The 22,379-nt window shown below is 40.1% G+C and overlaps 1 pseudogene; it reads left to right on the forward strand.

Annotated features, from left to right (window-relative positions):
• Nucleotides 1–22,379, forward strand: part of LOC128642311 (fatty acyl-CoA hydrolase precursor, medium chain-like) — a 141,073-nt pseudogene that overhangs the window by 68,285 nt on the left and 50,409 nt on the right.

Here is a 22,379-nt window from a genome sequence, read left to right on the forward strand (position 1 = left end):
CTCGCAGTGTTGGAGGATCATTTTATATATCTCATCTGAGCGGAGAGCTTTATGGGAGTCATCTCTCATTTCTCTGGGACTTCCAGGTTCCAACCTTTCTCTTTTAACATTCAGTTCAGCCCCTATGAAGTTGGCACTATAATTTGTAACCAAGCAGGAGAATTTTCTATCATCGGGCCTCATTATAAAGAGGAAGTTCTCATGATTCAGATGTCTCCTATGTTATACAAGGAGTGTGTTATGGAATCCTTCATAGTCCTCTCCAGTCTATCAAAACTCCCTAGTGGTTAGTATTGAAGGCAAAATTAACATTTTACAGAGATCACCTGCCTCTTGAAATCCCTATTTAAAAATTGGGGATCTAAACGAAAAGGCACATTTTCTATTTATCACCTGCCAAGTTGTTCGAAAGCTAGTAAAGATAATGTAAAAGTGTGAAATCCATGTGATAAATTAAAGATTATGCGTTATTGTGGAAAGAAATGTTATACCTGTTGATTATCAGCAAATATGTAAATTAAAAAGCTTAAGTTATATGTTGCAAGTGAGTATAAAAAAATAATAATAAATTTAAAAACTATGAATAAAAAAACTGCAAACATATGAAGAATATAGTACTCATAAGTACTTCTAGCATATTCTGCATATCATGTCTGCCTTCACATGGAATAGTTGCAAACTATTAGCACACTGAGCACTATAGAGATTCATTATATGGCTCCTAGGGGATTGGAAATATTTTCTGCACATATAAACCCAAAGCCAAGTTTTACAATTCAATCAGACCACATAGCTTGGTGATTACTTTGAAAATACATTTAAGCAGAAAGAGTTCAAATGATCAAATCACACAAAAAAATAATAATAATAATATATATATATATATATATATATATATATATATAATATGTATATATATATATATATATATACATATATAACACTGAAGGGGACTGTATTCTCAGACTGTCAATGGACAGCTCACAGTCATTTTTTTATCTACAAAATTACATTTTGATTAATTTCCCTTGTTTATTAACCTAATCCATTTTTGGCCTAAAGATTAAAAAAGTAGTGTGTTTCTTGTGGTAAATCATTCTTAATTTGATAATCACTTTTTTATTTATTTTAGGTGTTATCACCTTTATCTAAAGGTTTGTTCCACAGGGCAATAGCTGAGAGTGGTGTTGCAATAGCACCTGGTATATTTGTCACTAATACAGAAGACACAGTCTATTTAAATAAGGTAAGCTTTGCTCATGGATTATTTCCCTAAAAGTCTATTTAACACTGGTCACTTCTCTTAATAGCATTCCATTTTCAAGTGTTTCCCTTGCCTGTAAGAACACAGCAGAATGAACATTTACATTGTGATAAGTTTATTAGCACCTATTGTGGTTATATTTATTAAAGAAGACACGCTAAATAAATTATTATTAACTAGTCCTAAAGCCCGTGTACACGGGCCAATTTTTTAATTACCATGGTTCCAACCCTTGCTCCCTCTCTATCCCCTCTCTTTTGCGCTCTCTCTCTCTCCCCCCTCTCTTTTGAGCTCTCTCCCCCTCTTTTGCGCTCTCTCTCTCCCCCTCTTTTACTCTCTCTCCCCTCTTTTGCTCTCTCTCTCTCTTTTGCGCTCTCTCCCCCTTATTTTGCGCTCTCCCCCCTTTTTTGCTCTCTCTCTTCCCTCTTGTGCTCTCTCTCCCCCTCCTTTGCTCTCTCTCTCCCCCTCTTTTCCTCTCTGTCCCCTCTTTTGCTCACTCTCTCTCTTCCCCCTCTTCTGCTCTCTCCCCCCTCTTTTGCTCCCTCTCTCTCACCCTCTTTTACTTTCTCCCCCTCTTTTGCTCTCTCTCCCCCCTATTTTGCGCTCTCCCCCCCCCTCTTTTGCTCTCTCTCCCCAATTTTACTCTCTCTCCCCCCTCTTTTGCTCTCTTTCTCCCCCCTTTTTGTGCTCTCTCTCCCTCCCCCCTCTCTTTTGCTCTCTTTCCCCCCTCTTTTGCTCTCTCTCCCCCTCTCTTTTGCTCTCTCTCCCCCTCTCTTTTGCTCTCTCTACCGCCTCTCTTTTGCGCTCTCTCCCCCTCTCTTTTGTGCTCTCTCCCCCTCTCTTTTGCTCTCTCTCTCTCTCCCTCTTTTGCTCTCTCTCTCCCTCTTTTGCACTCTCTCTTTCCCTCTTCTCTTTTGCACTCTCTCTCCCCCCTCTTTTGCGCTCTCTCTCCCCCTCTCTTTTAAACTATCTCTCTCACCCCTCTCTTTTGAGCTCTCTCTCTCCCTCTCTTTTTGCGCTCTCTTTCCCCCCCTCTCTTTTGTGCTCTCTCTCCCGCCTCTTTTGTGCTCTCTCCCTCCCCCCTCTTTTGTGCTCTCTTCTCTCCCCCCCTCTCTTTTGCGCTCTCTCTCTCCCTGTCTTTTGCGCTCTCTCCCCCTCTCTTTTGTGCTCTCCCCCCCTCTCTTTTGTGCTCTCTCTCTCCCTCTTTTGCGCTCTCTTTCTCCCTCTTTTGCGCTCTCTCTCTCCCTCTTTTGCGCTCTCCCCCTTCTCTTTTTTGTGCTCTCTCTCTCCCCCTCTCTTTTAAACTCTCTCCCCCCTCTCTTTTGAGCTCTTTCTCCCTCTCTTTTGAGCTCTCGCTCTCCCTCGCTTTTGCTCTCTCTCCCCCCCCTCTCTTTTGAGCTCTCTCCCCCTCTTTTGTGCTCTCTCCCACCTCTTTTGTGCTCTCTCTCTCCCTCCTCTCTTTTGCTCTCTCTCTCCCCTCTTTTCCTTTCTCTCTCCTCTCTTTTGGTCTCTCTCTCTCCCCCCCCCCCTCTTTTGCTCGCTTTCTGTCTTTCCCTCCTCTCTTTTAGTCTCTCCCACCTCTTTTGGTCTCTCCCACCTCTCTCCCGCCGGCCACGCCCCTCCAGCGCGCTCTCCCACGAGGCCACGCCCCCTCACCACGCCCACCGGCCATGCCCCCATCACGGCACGCCCGGCCACGCACCATCACGGCACGCCCCAACCAGGCAGCTTCCGCAGTGCGCACTGCTCTGCTGCTCAAGGCCAGGTATGTTTGTCCTCTGCAGTCTCTACTGCGCATGACTGCATCTGACAAACATACCTGGCCTTTTATTATAGAAAATCCAGCCCTTTAATCAGCAATAGATAAAGCTAAACAGTTTGTCAATTTTATTTAAATACTTATCTTTTCTATAAAATATAACAAATGTTCAAAAGAATAGGAATTGTAAAAAAGAAAGTAAAAATGAATATAAAGGAACAACTATTAAATGCTTTTATGCACTAGAAAATGTTATTCTTGCACTATAGCTTGAAAAGAACCATGCAAAGTGAAGAAACACATTTAACCCTTTAACTGCTGAGCCATTTTTAGCTCCTGTGTTGAGCTGTTTTGCAGAGTGTTTTAGATGCTACTCACAATTAAAGGGTAACTAAATACAGTAGATATGCATAATCAACAAATGCATTATAAAAAGACAATGTCCACCGCACAGCGATAAATGCTGACAGCATACGCTGTCGGCATGTATCATTGCACAAGCATTTCTCGTGAAATGCTTGTGCAATGCCACCCCTTACACATTCGTGGCCAATCAGCCTCTAGCAGGGGGTGTCATTTAACCCAATCACCTCAGAGGTGGCGGACAAATTAAGGAACCGTGGTCTTAAGCCTGCTGCTTCTTAACTTACATTTCCTGCGAGCCAGAAAGTACAGGGGTTGATAGCAGCATCCGCTGCTTGTTAAATTTAACACCTTAGTCTGAACTTCAAATGAGTAGTAGATTTTTTTCTGATAAATTTCAAAGTTATATCTATTTCCCCTCCCTCTGTACCAGGTCAGATCAGATCAGATCTCTGGTTAATTTTATAAATCTGCCCCAAATAACTCCAAAATACTGTCTAATGTAGTTTATTAAAAAAAATAAAGATAGCAGCATCTTTATTTTATAATAAAATAACTGCACTAGGCAGTATTTTGAGATTAAAGTTGGTGGGAGTGGGGTGCTAGAAAAAAAAAGTGCTTTTACATTGCGGTCAAAGGGAACTGTATGTTCCCAGTAACTATATATGTATATTCTTATATACAAATATATTTATGTGTTAATATGTGTCTATACACATATTAACACATAAATATATATGTGTATCAGCATATACATATATATTTTTTATTGCTGCCATAGCTGCGCGACTTACCCCCTTCGCTGGCGCTGAAGTTCTGATGCCGTGTCATGAGTGCAATGCTTCCTAGCAATGCGAATGTGAGCTTGCGTTCGCATACCAGCACACATTATCCTGCGCTGGTATTACAAAGTGGAGCGCTAGCATTGCTTTCATGACAGGGATACATAGCGCTCCACTTGCCATCAGCTAGCAACATCAATCATCCGACGTATTTCCTGCCCGTATGGCACTTCATCAGGTGAATCAGGACCAGGAGGCATGGGAGGAGAGGGAGGCATGGGTGGGATCGAAAACATAGGAGACAACTAAACAGGAGGCTTCCGCAAGCGCTCCTTAAAAGAGGGCCTCTCACTAAGTCTAATGTCAATTAGGATTAAAAAATACACCAAAGCTTTGAGATCCTCTGGTAAATCTCTAGCAGCAACTTCGTCTTTAATCGCATCAGAGATCCCATGAAAGAAGGCGGCAACAAGGGCTTCATTGTTCCAATCTACATCTGTGGCAAGCGTACAGAACTCAATGGCATACTGAGCAACAGATCTCGTACCTTGCTAAATGATTCGGGACATCAAATACCCTTTGAAAGGAGGCCACAAATTTCAGTGTAATTAGAAATCCCTGGTTTATTAGTCTCCCACAAGGGATTAGCCCAAGCAAGAGCCATGTCAGAGAGTAAAGAGATGAGAAATCCCACCTTAGCTTTGTCAGAGGGAAATGCCTGAGGTAACATCCAAAAGTAAATGCCCACCTGGTTCAAAAACCCTCTGCACTGATTAGCTGCATCCAAAAAAAGTGTACAGCACCCAGGTAGAATTCCAGGTGCACGTGGAAAAAAAGGGGGACTGTTAACCCCTTGAAATTTCAACAAACACGAACTACGCTGCACTTTATATTTTAACACAATTTATTATGCTTCTTCTCACATGGAGGTACAAAAGTGTTTCAGAAACGTTTCGGGAGGTTATCCCTTAATAATGCTAATGGGCCTCAGCTGTTAGATGCACTTTATAGGCCTTCACTTTGACCCATTCAATGCTTACACAGTTTACTAATGTCACCTTGTGGTTACATATCATATTATTGAGTATACAGTAAATGTGAATATAAAAACAATAAAACATTTACCTATGTACATTAAATACAGAAAATATTATCCTGTCCACTATTCTTTAATTTTGCTATATATACAAACTACAGAAATACCTTTAGGTCAAGCTCTCTGTTAATCCCTTTTGGCATCAATGCATCTAATTTATGAATTTAAAAGGACTCTTTTTACTTTAGTATTAGTTCTCTATTTCCACCCCTTCCTAACCTATCTACATCATCAATAATTTGCCACCTCATTTGGCTGATGTCATGGCCTGCCTAAGAAATGACATGATACTGGGGCTTCCCTATCCGTATATCTAATGTTAGACCTGTGTTGACTCATCCTATTTCGTACCCGCCTTGTCATCTCGCCAATGTATATTTCAGAGCATGGGCATTTTTTAAGGTAAATGACATCTGATGAGTTACACGTATAGTAATTTCTTATGCCAATTTTTTTTCCAGTTTGTGGATGTTGGAAGTCTGCCCCTTTAATAACTGCACTTTAACTAGCACAACCCAAACATGGGAAAGTGTGGTAACGTTTAGTGATAATATATCTCTGATTCTTTTTGGTGCCCAAGTCATTTCTTACCAAAAGGTCACCAAAATTAGGGACCCTGCGATATGCCATCATGGTTGGTTTTTGAAAGGATTCAATACTAGAATTGCAATTTTTTAAGACATGCCAATGTTAGTGATGATTCTACTAATGTCTTTACTGTTAGGATTGTATTGGGTAACACATAATACCCTCTGCTGTTTCTCCTGTGTGTTTTTAGGGATAATTACCCCATCATCATGTTTAACCTTTTCAATCTCACTCTCAATTAATTTTATAAGGTAAACCCTCTCTCTGAATTTTTCTCCCATTTCCTTTAATCTAAAGTTCACTAGGGAATTCTCATTTACAATTCTTTTTACCCTCTTGAGCTGACTACGAGGGAGAGAATTCCTCAGGGCACTGTGATGAAAGCTTTCATACCTTAACAAGGTATTCTATCCATCACTTTCCTATGTAGATCAATATTAAGGACACAGGTACTTTCATTCTTATATACAACTGTATCCAGAAAAAAACACTTTTTCTTCACTAAAACTAAGTGTAAATTTTAGGCAATTAACAGCTTGATTCAATTGTTCCACAAATGCGAACAGGGTACCAACATCACACCACCACACACCAAATTTGTCATTTATGAAGCGTCACCATGACGCCCCATACTTCAAGAACAAACCATTCTCATATACAAATTTCTCATTGACTCTGCTCATGAACATATTGGCCTATGATCGGGGCCACTTTGGACCCCATGGCAGTACCCCTCATTTGAAGGTATCACTCATCCTGAAGCAAAAAGTAATTGTTGTACAATACTATTCTCAACAAATTTTCAAAGAATTGTATTTGTATTTCATTGTAAAGGGCTGAATTGGGTTATTACCATATATATACTGCTTACATCAAGGGTATACAGGATACACTTAGCATTGTACAAAGGTAAATTCTTTAGCTTTTTAATAAAATCTCCTGTATCCCTGATGTAAGAAGTGATTTTAAGCACCTTTGGCTGTAAGACCTTATCCAAGTATGTAGCAATATGAGTAAATACTGACTCTATTCTTGCCAAAATAGGCCACCCAGGTGATTCAGTCAGGTTTTTGTGGACCTTTGGCACTGTATAAAAAATAGGGGTCTTTGGCCATTCTATCCTATACTATAAAAGGCCAAGTGTGTTTGTCCGAAGCTGTCATGTGCAGTAGAGACAGCACGAGGACAAACACACCTGGCCTTACAGTCCCTAAGTCTCTGCAGTGCAAGCAGAAGTGGGCGTGACCGAGCGTGGCCGGGGGCGTGGCCGATCGTGATGGGGGCGTGGTCGAACGGGAGGGTCATGAAGGGGGCGTGGTCGAGCGTGAAAGGGGCGGGGCCAGGTGGGCCGTGAAAGGCTATGCAGTCTGAGAGCTCAAAACAGCTCAAAAGAGGGGAGAGAGGGGGTAGGGAAAAGATAAGAAAGATGAGAGAGAGATCAAGAGGGGAGAGAGAGATCAAGAGGGGAGATAAAGAGAGCACAATAGAGACAGCAAAAGAGAGGGAGAGAGACAGCAAAAGAGAGGGGGAGGGAGAGCAAAAGAAAGGGAAGAGAGATCAAAAGAGAGGGGGGAAGAGAGAGAGGGGGGAGTGGGACAGAGAGAGGGGGAGAGAGAGAGGGGAGGGGGAGGGAGAGGGGGAGTGCGATAGAGAGGGGAGGGGGAGGGAGAGAGAGGGGAGGGAGAGAGAGAGGGAAGGGGAGGGAGAGAGAGGAGGGAGAGAGAGAGGGGATGGAGAGAGAGAGGGGAGGGAGAGAGAGGAGAGAGAGAGAGAGAGGGGAGGGGGAGAGGAGAGAGGGAGAGAGAGGGGGGAGGGAGAGAGAGAGAGAGGAGGGAGAGAGAGAGGGGAGGGAGAGAGAGGGGGGGGAGGGAGAGAGAGAGAGAGGAGAGAGAGAGAGGGGAGGGAGAGAGAGAGAGGGGGGAGGGAGAGAGGAGAGAGAGGGGGAGAGAGAGAGGGGAGAGAGAGAGGGGAGAGAGAGAGAGGGGAGAGAGAGAGAGGGAGGGGGGAGAGAGAGAGGGGGGGGAGAGAGAGAGGGGAGAGAGTAAGGGGGAGAGAGAGAGAGAGAGAGAGAGAGAGGGGAGGGAGAGAGAGGGGAGGGAGAGAGAGGGGAGGGAGAGAGAGAGGGGGGAGAGAGAGAGGGGGGATAGAGAGAGAGGGGGGAGAGAGAGGGGAGGGAGAGAGAGAGGGAAGGGGAGGGAGAGAGAGGAGGGAGAGAGAGAGGGGATGGAGAGAGAGAGAGAGAGGGGAGGGAGAGAGAGGAGAGAGAGAGAGAGAGGGGAGGGGGAGAGGAGAGAGGGAGAGAGAGGGGGGAGGGAGAGAGAGAGAGAGGAGGGAGAGAGAGAGGGGAGGGAGAGAGAGGGGGGGAGGGAGAGAGAGAGAGAGAGAGGAGAGAGAGAGGGGAGGGAGAGAGAGAGAGGGGGGAGGGAGAGAGGAGAGAGAGGGGGAGAGAGAGAGGGGAGAGAGAGAGAGGGGAGAGAGAGAGAGGGGAGAGAGAGAGAGGGAGGGGGGAGAGAGAGAGAGGGGGGGGGAGAGAGAGAGGGGAGAGAGTAAGGGGGAGAGAGAGAGAGAGAGAGAGAGAGAGGGGAGGGAGAGAGAGGGGAGGGAGAGAGAGGGGAGGGAGAGAGAGAGGGGGGAGAGAGAGAGGGGGGATAGAGAGAGAGGGGGGGGAGAGAGAGGGGGGAGAGAGGGGGGAAGAGAGAGAGGGGGAGAGAGAGAGAGAGAGGGGGGAGAGAGAGAGGGGGGAGAGAGAGAGAGAGAGAGAGGGGGGAGAGAGAGAGGGGAGAGAGAGAGAGATAGAGGGGAGAGAAAGAGAGGGGAGAGAGAGATAGAGGGGAGAGAGAGAGGGAGAGAGAGAGATAGAGGGGAGATAGAGAGAGAGATAGAGGGGAGATAGAGAGAGAGATAGAGGAGAGAGAGAGAGAGGGGGGGAGAGAGAGAGAGGGGGGAGAGAGACAGGGGAGAGAGAGAGTGCAAAAGAGAGGGGGAAGAGAAAGCGCAAAAGAGAGGGGTGAGAGAGAGCGCAAAAGAGATGGATGAGAGAGAGAGCGCAAAAGAGAGGGAGAGAGAGCGCAAAAGAGAGGGGGGAGAGAGAGTGCAAAAGAGAGGGGTGAGAGAGAGCGCAAAAGAGAGGGGTGAGAGAGAGAGCACAAAAGAGAGGGGGAGAGAGAGCGCAAAAGAGAGGGGGGAGAGAGAGGGCACAAAAGAGGAGGGAGAGAGCGCAAAAGAGAGGGGGGAGAGAGAGCGCAAAAGAGAGGGGGGAGAGAGAGCGCTCAAAAGAGAGGGGGAGAGAGAGAGCTCAAAAGAGAGGTGGAGAGAGAGAGCTCAAAAGAGAGGGGGAAAGAAAGCGCAAAAGAGAGGGGGAGAGAGAGAGAGCAAAAGAGAGGGGGAGAGAGAGAGCGCAAAGAGGGGGGCAAAGAGAGCACAAAAGAGGGGGGAGAGAGAGCGCAAAAGAGAGGGGGGAAGAGAGAGAGCTCAAAAGAGAGGGGAAGAGAAAGCGCAAAAGAGAGGGGGAGAGAGAGAGCAAAAGAGAGGGGGAGGGAGAGAGCGCAAGGGGTGGGACCGCTGTATCCTGCAAAAAATGGCCCGTGTGAACGGGCTTTAGGACTAGTATACAAATAATCTGCCAATTTCTTATCTATAGTCCCATTGTTTAATGCCCAATTAAAAAAGCCTTTTATTTCTGCCTGTATCTTAATTACTGTTGTTGTTTAATTTAAGATATGTAATACTCTTTGTTAAGGGAGGAGCCATGATAGTCCTTAACAAAGAGTATTACATATATAAAATTAAACAATAATTAGGTGATGTAAATACCTATAAACTATTACATGGTAACCCTGTAATTAAGATACAGGCAGAAATAAAAGGCTTATTGAATTGTGCATTAAAAAATGGGACTATAAGAAATTTGCAGATTATTTGTATATAGAATGGCCAAAGACCCCTATTTTTTATACAGTGCCAAAGGTCCACAAAAACCTGACTGAACAACCTGGGCGGCCTATTGTGGCAGGAATAGAGTCAGTATTCACTCACATCTAGTTTCCAAATTTTGCGTTCCGGTTTTATCGCTGAAAAAAATTCCATTTCAGTGTAAAAACCGAAACGCAGCCATTACGAGTCTTGTCGGTATTTTTTGTAAAAAAATTTTATGTTTAATTTAGTTTATTTAATTTGTAGTTCAAAAATCAAATCAGCCAATAGAAATGCAAGGGACGCCATTTTGAAAATGCTCCCTTGCATTGAAGATTCAGTCTACATTGGCGACCGTATGAAAAGGATGCTCCGCACCGGATGTCTTGAAGGATGAACCTGCTCCGCGCCGCCGGGATGAAGATTGAAAACGCTGCCTGGATGAAGACCTTGCCGCCTGGATGAAGACCTTGCCGCCTGGATGAAGACTTCTTGCCGCCTGGATGTCCGGACTCAGAAACTGTAAGTGGATCGTCGGGGGTTAGTGTTAGGTTTTGGTCTTTTTTTTTTTTTTTTGGGTGTTTTTTTTTTAGATTAGGGTTTGGGCATTCTTAAAAGAGCTAAATGCTCTTTTCAGGGCAATGATAAAGATCTGAATGCCCTTTTAAGGGCAATGCCCATACAAATGCCCTTTTCAGTTAGGTTTTTTTATTTTGGGGGTTGGTTGGGTGGTGGGTTTTACTGTTGGGGGGTCTTTGTTTTTTTTCAGGGAAAAGAGCTGATTTCTTTAGGGCAATGCCCTACAAATGGCCCTTTTAAGGGCTATTGGTAGTTTATTGTAGGCTAGGGTTTTTTTTATTTTGGGGGGCTTTTTTATTTTTATAGGGCTATTAGATTCGGTGTAATTGTTTTTATTTTGGATAATTTCATTTGTTATTTTTCGCAATTTAGTGTTTATTTTTTGTAATTTAGAGCTTTTTTTTGTTATTTTAATTTTAGTATAATAGTAATGTTAGTTTAATATATTGTTTAAACTTAGGTTTTTTAATTTCACAGGTAAGTTTTTATTTATTTTAAGATAGGGATATTGTAATTTTAATTTAAAGTTAGGGGGTGATAGGTTTAGGGGTTAATAGTTTTTTTTTTTTTTTTTTTTGCAATGATAGATGCTATTGGTTTAGTTGTTAATAGGTTTAATAGTGGCGGTGATATGGGAGGCCAGAAGTTTAGGGGTTAATAACTTTATTTAGTGGCGGGGATGTCGGGAAGAGGCAGAACAGGGGTTAATAACTTTATTTAGGTGGTAGCGATGTCAGGAGTGGCATATTAGAGGTAAATACGTTTATGTAGGTGTTGGCAATGTCGGGGGTGGCAGATTAGGGGTGTTTAGACTTGGGGTTTATGTTAGGGTGCTAGGTATAAACGTAACTTTTTTCCCCATCAATGGGGTTGCGTTACGGCTATCGCCATTCCGCTCTTCAGGTGTTAGTTTTATTTCTAACACGCTCTCCCCATTGATGTCTATGGGGAAAGCATGCACTAGCACATACGCCAATATGTTCATGAGCAGAGTCAAAGAGAAATTTGTATATGAGAATGGTTTGTTCTTGAATTATGGGGCATCATGGTGGCGCTTCATAAATTATGTATTTGGCATGTGGTGGGGTGACGTTGGTACCCTGTTGGCATTTGTGGAACAATTGAATCAAGCTGTTAATGGCTTAAAATTTACACTTACTTTTAGTGAAGAAAAAGTGTTTTTTGTGGATACAGTTGTATATAAGAATGAAAGTACCTGTGGCCTTAATATTGATTTACATAGAAAAGTGATGGATAGAAATACCTTGCTAAGGTATGGAAGCTTTCATCACAGTGCCCTGAGGAATTCTCTCCCTTGTAGTCAGCTCAAGAGGGTTAAAAGAATTGTAAATGAGAATTCCCTAGATAACTGTAGATTAAAGGAAATTGGAGAAAAATTCAGAAAGAGTGGTAACCCTATAAAATTTATTGAGAGATTGAAAAGGTTAAACATGATGATGGGGTAATTATCCTTAAAAACACTAAAAAAACAGCAGAGGGTAATATGTGTTACCCAATACAATACCAACAGTAAAGACATTAGAAGAATCATCACTAAACATTGGCATGTCTTAAAAAATTGCAATTCTAGTATTGAATCCTTTCAAAAACTACCCATAGTGGCATATCACAGGGTCCCCAATTTGGTTGACCTTTTGGTAAGAAATGACTTGGGCACCAAAAAGAATCATAGATATATTACCATCAAAAGTTATGGAATATTCCCATGTTTGGGTTGTGCTAGCTGCAGTGCAGTTATTAAAGGGGCAGACTTCCAACATCCACAAACAGGACAAAAAATTGGCATAAGAAATTACTATACATGTGACTCCTCCTATGTTGTTTACCTTATTAAATGCTTATGCTCTAAAATATACATTGGCGAGATAACAAGGCAAGTACGAGATAGGATGAGTCAACACAGATCTAACTTTAGATGTAAGGATAGGGAAGCCACAGTATCATGTAATTTCTTAGAGGCAGGCCATAACATCAGCCAAATGAGGTGTCAAATTATTTATGGTGTAGATAAGTTAAAGGGACAGTCAACACCAGAGTTTTTGTTGTTTAAAAACAAAGATATTCCCTTTATTACCCATTCCCCAGTTTTGCATAATCAACACTGTTATAGGAATTCACTGTGATTACCTTGTATCAAAGCCTCTGCAAACTGACCCCTTATTTCAGTTCTTTTGACAGACATGCATTTTAACCAATCAGTGCTGGCTCCAGGGTAACTTCACGTGCATGAGCTCAATGTGATCTATATGGAATACATGAACTAATGCCCTCTAATGGTCAAAATGCATTCAGATTAGAGACAGTCTTCAATGTCTAAGAAATTAGCATATGAATCTCCTATAATTAGTTTTGAACTAAGAATATGAAGAAAACAAAGCAAAATTGGTGATAAAAGTAAATTGGAAAGTTGTTTAAAATTACATTCCCTATTTAAATCATATTTTTTTTTTAACTTGACTGTCCCTTTAAGAAGGGATGGAAACAGAGAACTAATACTAAAGCAAATAGAATCCTTTTGGGTTCATAAATTGGATGCATTGGTGCCAAAATGGATTAATAGAGAGCTTGACCTAAAGATATTTCTGTAGTTTGTATGTATAGTCAAATTAAAGAATAGTGGACAGGATAAAATGTTCTATCTTTAATATACTCAGCACTGATTAGGATCACCTCCATATCGCTGAGGTAGAGGTGCAGAACCGGACATGCTCCTAGTAGGACTAGGTGCAGCAGCGGAAACAGGAGCAGCCATAACTTGTGGAGAACTCTGATCCAAATGTGAAGTGTGAATTGGAAGGGTTTGCAGGCCTAGTGCAAATTGAACCAAGCGGTGATCCTGTTCATCCATCCTGGAAATTATGGTGCGTAAAGGTGGATTATTAGCACTGTCAGGATTCATGGCCCTTATGTAATGTCAGGGTACCAGGAATCAGACAGAGACATGAAATGCAAAAATAATCACATCTTTATTAATAATAACAAAAAATAATAAAGAGTCCAAAAGCAAAACAACAAGCCAAGAGTCAAAACCAGAGCTGGTAGTCAGACGAGCCGGGTCAGGAGCCAAAGCGAGTAGTCAGACGAGCCGGAAGTCAGGAACAAAGAGAACAGCAGAATCAAGCCAGGGAACCAGAAGGGATGTCAGCCAAGCCCAGTAATTCACAGGAACTGGAACACAGGAACTCACAAAGAAGTCTGAGAAAACGCAAGGTCAAAAGCATACTGAACAGAGGCCCTTTAAATAATAAGTGGTGATATAATTCTGGGACTGCAATCTGTCTCACACTGATGATGTTCACCAGTTTGGCCATAAGAGGGTGCCTAGGTAGGAGAGCAGCGTTACACACTCTGCAGCAGATTCAGTGAGAGAGGTAAGTAAAATGGCAGCCAACAGCAAATGGCAAACAAAGCAGGGTGAAACCCTGACAATTTCGTTACCATCAAGGTTCACTGAGACCCTGACCAATGAGCAACCTGGTCCGAGGAGGAACAATAGTTATAGAAATTAATTGGAATTGTGCACTATTTATCCATATCACGTTTGATTGGTTAATTATTCACACTCATAAACTTTTTTTCTTCTCTTCTGGGTGCACCATTTATTCTTCTTTAGTGTTGAAATTATTTAAAAGGCTCGAGGGCTTTAAAACAAGGGGTCTTGGGAGTCTCTAGACCTTTTCTGTGGTCTGTAATACGGGTAGATAATGTTAAAAGCATTACAATTGGTATATATTTTTTTTTTATTTTTAAACTTTATCCCCCAAGAAACACACCATTTGAAAGTTAAGTGCCTCGTGCTCCTAGGTCCTGGGGGTTTCTAGTGCTTAAGCCCTGTAATCATGTGTGGTGACGTCACCAGCATCCCTGAATTCCTGGGTGATGCGGGAGTCCTAGAACACCAGGGATGCAGAGGTGACCAAGCTGACATTGTGCACAACCACGTGTCATCATTTGCACTTAAAGGGACACTAAACCCACAATTTTAATTTCATGATTTAGGTAGAGAATACAAATTTAAACAACATCCCTATTTACTTCTATTATCTAATTTTCTTCATTATTAGATATCCTTTGTTGAATAAACACAATGCATATGGGTGAGCTAATCACAAAAGGCATCTATGTGCAGCCACCAATCAGCAGCTACTGAGCCTATCTAGATATGCTTTTTAGCAAAGGCTATCAAAAGAATGAAACAAATTAAATAATTGAAGTAAATTAGAAAGTTGTTTAAAATTATATGCTCTTTCTAAATCATGAAATAAAAATTTTGGGTTTCATGTCCCTTTAATGGGTTGGTCAGATTTGGAAAGGTAATGCAATACTGTTCTACAGCTGAACACAACCACTGAGCCACTGATTATGTTCAGTTCAGGATTACCAATTCATAGCTTACAGAGACATGAAACTAAAATGTTTCTTTCATGATTCAGGCAGACAATACAATTTTAAAAAGTTCTAATTTACTTCTATTATAAAAATTGCTTTGTTCTTTTGTTATTCTTTGTTGAAGAGCTATCTAGATAGGTAGCGTGCACACGTCTGGAGCAATACTTGATAGTAAATAGTGCTGCCATCTAGTGCTCTTGCTAATGTATAACACTGTTGCAAAACTGCTGCCATTTAGTGTTGCAGACACGTGCACACTCATGAACTTACCTTCCTGCTATTTAACAAAGGATAACAAAAAAGGAAGAAAATTTGATAAAATTATTAAAATGGAAAGTTGTTTAAAATGTTATGCTCTATCTGAATCACGAAAGAAAAATGTTGTTTTATTTTGTCACTTTTGTTTAGCTATGTAGGGGTTAAACACAAATGGCCAGATTACAAGTTTTGCTTTATGAGGGGTGAATTGCTAACTTGCACTTTTTTCTCACCGCTCACTTACCTACAGCGCTGGTATTAAGGGTTTTTACAAACCCGGCATTAAAAGGCAAGAAGTGAGCGTAGAGCAAAATTGTGCTCCATCCCGCACTCCAACCCAGCGCTGCTTAAGTCAGCGGTGAGCTGGTTGTACGTGCTTGTGCACGATTTCCCCATAGACATCAATGGGGAGAGCCGGCTGAGAAAAAGTCTAATACCTGCCAAAAAGCAGCGTAAATCTCAGTAACGCAGCCCCATTGATTCCTATGGGGAAACACAATTTATGTTTACACCTAACACCCTAACATGAACCCCGAGTCTAAACACCCCTAATCTTACATTTATTAACCCCTAATCTGCCGCCCCCGACATCGCTGACACCGGCATTATACTTATGAACCCCTAATCTGCCGCTCCGGACATCGCCGCCACCTACATTATACTTATGAACCCCAACATCGCCAACACCTACATTATATTTATTAACCCCTAATCTGCAGCCCACGCATCGCTGACACCTACATAATGTTATTAACCCCTAATCTGCTGCCCCCTAAACGTCGCCATCACTATAATAAACATATTAACCCCTAAACCGCCATAATCCCGCATCACAAACACTAGTTAAATATTATTAACCCCTAATCTGCTGCCCCTAACATTGCCACCACCTACCTACATTTATTAACCCATAATCTGCTGCCCCCAACGTCGCCACCACTAAATTATATTTATTAACCCCTAAACCTAAGTCTAACCCTAACCCTAATACCCCCTAACTTAAATATAATTAAAATAAATATAAATAAAACCTACAATTATTACCTAAATTATTCCTATTTAAAGTTAAATACCTGTAAAATAAACCCGTATGATAGCTACAATATAACTAATAGTTACATTGTAGCTATCTTAATTTTTATTTTTATTTTACAGGCAAGTTTGTCTTTATTTTAACTAGGTAGAATAGTTACTAAATAGTTATTAACTATTTACTAACTACCTAGCTAAAATAAATACAAATTGACCTGTAAAATAAAACCTAACCTAAGTAAAACTAACACCTAACCTAACCCTGCAATTAAATAAATTCCCTAAATTAAATACAATTAAATAAATTCAATAAAATTAAGTAAATTACAAAAAAACACACTAAATTACAGAAAATAAAAAACAAATTACAAGATCTTTAATAAACTAATTACACCTAATCTAATAGCCCTATCAAAATAAAAAAGTCTACCCAAAATAAAAAAAAAACCCTAAACTAAACTACCAAAAGCCCTTAAAAGGGCCTTTGCTGGGCATTGACCCAAAGAAATCAGCTCTTTTACCTGTAAAAAAAATTACAAACTACCCCCCCAACAGTAAAACCCACCACCCACACAACCAACCCCCCAAATAAAACCCTAACTAAAAAAACCTAAGCTCCCCATTGCCCTGAAAAGTGCATTTGGATGGACATTGCCCTTAAAAGGGCATTTAGCTCTATTGCTGCCCAAAGCCCTAACCTAAAAATAAAACCCACCCAATACACCCTTAAAAAAACCTAACACTAACCCCCTGAAGATCCACTTACAGTTTTGAAGATCCGACATCCATCCTCAACGAAGCCGGGAGAAGTCCTCATCAAAGCGGCAAGAAGTCCTCAACGAAGCCGGGAGAAGTCTTCATCCAAGCCGGGAGAAGTGGTCCTCCAGACGGGCAGAAGTCTTCACCCAGATGGCATCTTCTATCTTCATCCATCCAGTGTGGAGCTGGTCTATCTTCAAGACATCTGGCGTGGAGCATCCTCTTCCAACGACGACTACCCGACGAATGAAGGTACCTTTAAGTGACGTCATCCAAGATAGCGTCCCTTAGATTCCAATTGGCTGATAGAATTCAGCCAATCGGAATTAAGGTTGAAAAAATCCTATTGGCTGATGCAATCAGCCAATAGGATTGAACTTCAATCCTATTGGCTGATCCAATCAGCCAATAGGATTGAGCTTGCATTCTATTAGCCAATCGGAATCTAAGGGATGCCATCTTGGATGACGTCACTTAAAGGTACCTTCATTCGTCGGGTAGTCGTCGTTGGAAGATGATGCTCCGCCCCGGATGTCTTGAAGATGGACCCCGCTCCGCGCCGGATGGATGAAAATAGAAGATGCCGTCTGGGTGAAAACTTCTGCCCATCTGGAGGACCACTTCTCCCAGCTTGGATGAAGAATTCTCCCTGCTTCTTTGAGGACTTCTTGCCGCTTCGATGAGGACTTCTCCCGGCTTCTTTGAGGATGGATGTCGGATCTTCAAAACTGTAAGTGGATCTTCAAGGGGTTAGTGTTAGGTTTTTTTAAGGGTGTATTGGCTGGGTTTTATTTTTAGGTTAGGGCTTTGGGCAGCAATAGTTAAATGCCCTTTTAAGGGCAATGCCAATCCAAATGCCCTTTTCAGGGCAATGGGGAGCTTAGTTTTTTTTAGTTAGGGTTTTATTTGGGGGTTGGTTGTGTGGGTGGTGGGTTTTACTGTTGGGGGGGTAGTTTGTATTTTTTTTTACAGGTAAAAGAGCTGATTTCTTTGAGGCAATGCCCCCAAAAAGGCCCTTTTAAGGGCTATTGGTAGTTTAGTTTAGGCTAGGGGTTTTTATTATTTTGGGTGGGCTTTTTTTATTTTGATAGGGCTATTAGATTAGGTGTAATTAGTTTAAAGATCTTGTAATTTGTTTTTTATTTTGTGTAATTTTTGTTGTTGTAATTTAACTAATTTTATTGAATTTAGTTAATTGTATTTAATTTAGGGAATTTATTTAATTGTAGTGTAGTGTTAGGTTTTAGTGTAAAATAAATAGATCTTATATTAGAGTTCTTGGAACTCTGGTATGTTATTTATACACAATTTAAAGGATTGTTTAGCTGATTAGTGCTGATATACCGTTTGTGTTTGTTTTTAGGTTTTAGTGTAACTTAGGTTAGGTTTTATTTTACAGGTCAATTTGTATTTATTTTAGCTAGGTAGTTATTAGGGTTAGGGTTAGAGTTAGGGTTAATAGTTAATAACTTTTTAGTAACTATTCTACCTAGTTAAAATAAAAACAAACTTGCCGGTAAAATAAAAATAAACCCTAAGCTAGCTACAATGTTACTATTAGTTATATTGTAGCTAGCTTAGGGTTTATTTTACAGGTAAGTATTTAGTTTTAAATAGGAATTATTTAGTTATTAATAGTAGGTTTTATTTAGATTTATTTTAATTATAAGTTAGAGGGGGGTTAGGGTTAGCAAAATAATAAAATAATCTAGCACATTACAGCACTATATTATTGCTTTTTTGTGTCCCTTTAAGGGTTTTTTTTTTTACTCATTTTGGAATTGACACTCTATATTTCTCTTATTTTGCAGTTTATTGCTAATAGTTCTGGCTGCGATATAGCTGAAGTAGTCGACTGCTTGAAGAGGAAAACAGAAGAAGAGATTCTTACGATTACTAGGACAATGGTACTTTACATAATCATTGGTTGCAAGCATAAATCATTTATTCATTATACATTTCTTGCTCAATATTAAACAAAGGTGTGGCAGGTACCTCCTACCTGAATACATTGCTGCCAAAAAAAAACTTTCAGAACTGGCAGAGACATAAGCTCAAAGATGAAAAACAAACATAGTTTGAATTGTGACTCTTTGGCATTTAGATTCAATACCACAGAGATCACTTTCCCATGCTTGGCATGAAACAAGAGCTTTAATAACAGGTGTTTAACTGTACTCAAGACTTTGAATAACTTGCAAAACATTTAATTAACTATTTGATGTATAGACAGAAAATATATGTGAGGTTACATGAATGATTTAGATCATTAAACTCATAAAGAGTACTGACACATAAACTTACAAATGATACTGTTCTATGATGATTTCACATCTTACCTACTCTCTGTTCTGGCTCAGACTAACAGTCCCATGGTGCACTGGGTAAAAATGGAAGCAGACTTTGGTCAGCGATCTAGTAAAGAAAATTTGTTGCACTGGATAATATTCCAGGTTATTTTAAGAAGTACATTTTCCTGAGAATCAGAGGTTAAAGCAAAATTATTTATGTATTTTTACGTTATTTTTCAAGAGTTAATGTGTCTTTTTGGTGGATCTTTAGCTGTAGAGGTGGGAAATAGAGGCATTGGATGGGATACATTTCATGTTGGGAAATATAGGCCCATATAGGTTTATGTAAACTACTGTAGTGGTAACATCAAACATCTCCATAGACGTTAAAGGAAATACTTGTTACCACCAGTTGTCCTATAGAGGACACATAATCTCCATAAATCACTAAATGCAATACTCTAGTTTTCATGAACTATAGTCATATACCACAGCATCAGCATCAGTTGGGGTTGCTGTTCAGTTGATGTCGGAGAATAAAAATCAACAAAAGTATAACACTTCAGATCAGATCACTCATTCACTTTCCACATCCAGTCCTTAGCCAAATCTACCTCAAAAACATCTCTAAAATCTACCACTTCCTCACACAAGACACAACTAAGATTTTATTCCCCACTTTCATTATTTCCATTCTTGACTATTACAAGTCCATCATATGTATTTATGTGTTTATATGTGTATATTTGTCTGTAAACACATACACACACACACACACACATATATATATATATATATATATATATATATATATATATATATATATATATATATTTATGCATATTTAGCCATGTATATGTATGTATCTCTATGTTAAAGTTCTTTCCTTTTCCGGCCTTTTTCTTTTTCTAACACCTGAGACCTCATATCTTTGAGCCTTTATAACTTTTGATGGTGTTTTTATGAGTGTAACTGTACTTTGTAAAGTATTTTTGATGTGTTTTTGTTTTGCAAAACAGTTAACCAGAGCTCTGAGGTCACACTAACCTGATGCGTGTTACTTCAATTGTGCTTAAGTGATCGTGTTTACTTTCCACTTGTAATACCTGCACACCTTTCTATATCATGCAGCAGTAACAGTAAAAAAAGGTTATTTTAAAATGACTATTGTTTCTGGTCAGTTTGAAATGGCTGCCAAGCTCTGTCTACTGATGACATTAAAAGCTTCACTAGTTACAAAGACTCACTAATTAGATTCAACAGACTGTCAATGCTATTCAGCAGAGTGCATAGATGCAGCCCTTGATGTATTTAGTGGGCAGAGCTTGGCAGCTATTTCAAAGTGAAAAGAAACAATAGTCATTTTAAAATAACTGGGTTGCTTATGCAAAACTAGGGAATGGTTAATAAAGGGATTATCTATCTTTTATAATAATACAAATTCTGGTGTAGACTGTCCCTTTAATTTAAAGTAATACTTTAAGATAACTAAGGTGTAGACTGTCCCTTTAATGTTTTCAATTCACCAGTCCTTACCATAATTATGTTGTCTATATAACGCAACCATATGCTTGAATATTGTTGTAATAAAATATGGGGATAGGCAAACATGTCTTCAAACATGCCCATATATATATGCCCGTGTGTTATGGAGCCATATTAACACCCATAGCATTGCCTCTACATTGCATATAATATGTATCTTCAAAGAAGAAGTAATTATATTTTAACACCACTTCTAATAATTCAATAATTAAATTCTTTTGAGATATAGTATATTTTTTAACTTTATCTTATACTTTTATTAACATCCAAAGTAACTAAAATTATATTATAATGTATTACATCAATATCCGGCAATTTAATAATGAGTTGTGAAGAATCCTCTAAAAAAAAAAAAAGGGTAATTTTAATACTATTTGTTTCAAAACTTTGTCTAAAAAATTTGTTATATTTGAGAAGATAGAATTTACTCTTGCCAAGATTGAATGCCCAGGAGGATGTCTGAAGTTCTTATGAACTTTCAAATAAATACTCATTCAGTTTTTTATCTATTAATCCATTAGTGTATGCTTCATTAAATATTTCACTAAGGATACCTACCCTGTATCGCTTTAAATGGATTGCATTTATTTCCTCGAGTAACAAATTATAATTAAAGGACATTCCTTGATAAGAACATATTTCGTATTTAATTTAATCAATTTCCTTATTAAAGGGATAGTAAAGACCAAATTAAATTTTTTTGTTTCAAATAATTTTTATTAACAATTTTCAGATAATATACATAGCTCAAACAGGCAGTTAACATACGGTGCATAATATAGTAAGTATTAACATTCTGTATATTCTGTATAAACCTGAGAGTGATTTAGCATTTGAGTTAACAAAGGAAGTAAAGATAGTGATAAAGGACCGATTTTAAGGGAAGAAAAGAGAGAGAAGAAAGGGACCGAGGGGGAGGTGAAGAGAAAGGGAGGTAGAAGCAGTGTAAAATGAAAATTTTCCCTCGCACTGTGTAAGTCCAACTTGGTTAGGGGATAGTATACTGACTTATGCACGGGTGTAAATGGTCAGTGGTTTAGTACTACAGAAATCTCCTCTACACATTATGGCGTTCTTTGTTCCCAAAGAAAAATGATATCAAGTATGAAATCCTTTTTCCCTATAAAACAATAGTGTCTCTTCTCTAGGGATAGTAGATACGTTAGCTCCGATTCCCATTGTTGGAAAGTGGGGGGGTGTTGTTGCTTCCACAACCTAGGCATAAGTCGTTTGGCACATGTGAGCATCAGCTGTAGTAATTTTTTGCGATAGACGCATTGTATATCTGGAACTAAGTTTAATAATATCATTGGGGCAGTGAGAGTAAATTGAGTACTCACGGTAACGTTAATACATTGTTCTATTTGGGCTAAAAAATTAGACAATTTATCGCATGACCACCATATATGGGCTAAAGTGCCAACCTCTCCACAATGCCGCCAACAGATCTGATTGGCCCCTGAGAATATTTCAAACAGTCTCTGGGGGGTAAGGTACCATCGTGAGATGATTTTATAATTAAGTTCAGTCAGTACCAAGGATATTGAAGCGGAATGTGTCATATGGAAACATCGTGACCAATCCTCTTTTGGAAGTCTGAGCTGAAGCTCTGTCTCCCATTTATTGGCAAAGGAGGGTAATCTAGTTGCAGGTGGGATCCTAAGTAGTTTGTGTGTAATGGATAGGTGGGATTTATGTATGTCCAGGTTAAGGCATAGTTTTTCGAAGGGTTTAAGTGCAC

This window comes from Bombina bombina, chromosome 1 (assembly GCF_027579735.1).
Source record: "Bombina bombina isolate aBomBom1 chromosome 1, aBomBom1.pri, whole genome shotgun sequence".
In the NCBI taxonomy this organism is placed as follows: Eukaryota; Metazoa; Chordata; class Amphibia; order Anura; family Bombinatoridae; genus Bombina; species Bombina bombina.